Genomic DNA, 2,023 nt, shown 5'->3' with positions numbered 1-2,023 from the left:
ATATGTTTAGCTAGGGCATTCTTCTGGTCATTCTTCTTAATATCATATAAATGATTATAAATCCTTTCTTTTAGTGACCTTGTCGTCATGCCTATATAGAATGCCTTGCAGTTTTGACAATCTGCTAAATATATTAGGTTACAACTATCACAGCTAGATGTAAAACTAGGTTTAAAAATAAAACTCATCGTAGGGTGTATAAATTCAAGTTGTTTTGTAATATGAGCACACATATTGCAAGTATTGCAAGGATATGTCCCTGATTTACTAAGCGGGACCCTCATATTGACACTCTTATTTTCTTTTTTATTTTTATTACTTGTATCACTGCCTTTTTCTATGCACAACAGTCTCTTGAGACTTTTACTATTGGTGTAAATAAAAACTGGTCTCTCTCCAACTAATTTCTTAATATCTGCATCTGTCAAAAGTATGTGCCAGTTATTATATATAATACTAGTGATATACTTATTGTCACTAGTGAATCTAGTTTTAAAATTCACTACCTGTTTCTTAGGTATATAGCTACCGTGTGTTCTATGTATCACATCTCTAAAATTATCTGAGACTTCTAAAGGCTGAAGGGATTGTTTCACGGAATATACCAAATTTGGGTCATATCCTCTCTCTATAAACATCTGTTCTAATCTGATGATTTGTTCTGATAGGTCTTTAGTGTCTTTGCACAATTTATTGATCCTAATGAACTGACTTTTTACAATATTTTGGAACACATGCCTAGGATGCATACTGTTATATTCCAATAATGTGTTTTTCCAACAAGGTTTCCTGTAGATGGAATGATGTAGAAGGCCATACTCATCTTTCCTAATAGTAATGTCTAAAAAATCTATTTTAACAAGAGAGTGTTCAGCAGTAAACCTGAAAAAAGAAGTAGTTGATTCTAGATATTCCATTAGGGCTGTAAACTCATCTAACGTGCCATTCCAAAAAATAATAACATCATCCACAAATCGTTTATACAGCAACATCTTTTGGTAACAATCATTATTAAACAGGTGCATACATTCCCAGTAGTAAACTACTAGGTTCACAGACGATCAAGACAGGGAGTGCCCATGGCTACTCCCCACTGTTGCAAAAATAAATCATTACCGTACATAAAAACATTATTATTTAATATAAGATCTAATAAAGCATTGAGTAAGATCTGTTCATTGTTACTAAACCTATTGCTGTCTTTAATAAGGCATCTAATGGCTTCTGTGCCATAGCTATTTGGTATGGATGTGAATAGGTTCTTCATGTCCATAGTTATTAAGAGACAATCAACAGGGATACCTTGATCAAAAGCTTTTAAGTCTTCTAGAAGTTGGTAGGTGTCTCTTAGTATAGAAGGAATATCATTAAAAATGGGTCTTAGTTTCTCTTCAATGTAAGTTGAAAATGTTTCTTCTTTAGAGGCTTCAAAGACTAAGGATACAAGTTCAAGTGATACTCTGTCGAAGAAAGGTGTCTGCAAGGGAAGTTCTCCAAGCCTTGGGGGTCTATGGCTATTCCCTTAGCCAGACTACACATGAGAGTACTGCAATGGCTCCTTCAGGTCCAGTGGATACCCAGTCTTCATCCCCTGAGCTCACATAATCTCGTCACCAACAGTTGCAAACAAGATCTCCTCTGGTGGATGAGTACAGACAAAAATCTTTAGTGTCACCCCTTCCAGACTCCCCAATCCAGCGCCACGGTGACCACGGATGCTTCCCTGATGGGGTGGGGGGGGGCCACTTCCAGGGAAAGTCAGTACAAAGCACGTGGTCCAAGGTAGAGGTCAACTTGTGGCGGACAGTGTCCTGAGTTAAGAGCGGTGTTATTGGCGCTTCAAGCTTTCATCCTTCCGTCCGGAATGATTGCTGTCCAGTCAGACATGTCCGTTATCTGGTACATAAACAGGGATGGACCAAATGCTACCCCCTGTGTCGCGAAGCCATAAGAATTTGGCAGTGGGCGATAGCTGCCAACTGCTATCTGATCACAATGCATATCCGGGGGCTCCAACATGATT

This window comes from Protopterus annectens, unplaced genomic scaffold, assembly GCF_019279795.1.
Source record: "Protopterus annectens isolate FY-2018-M unplaced genomic scaffold, PAN1.0 ctg64687_obj.part0, whole genome shotgun sequence".
Taxonomy (NCBI): Eukaryota; Metazoa; Chordata; order Ceratodontiformes; family Protopteridae; genus Protopterus; species Protopterus annectens.
The sequence above is the reverse complement of the archived record's forward strand: the minus strand, read 5'-3'. Positions refer to the sequence as shown.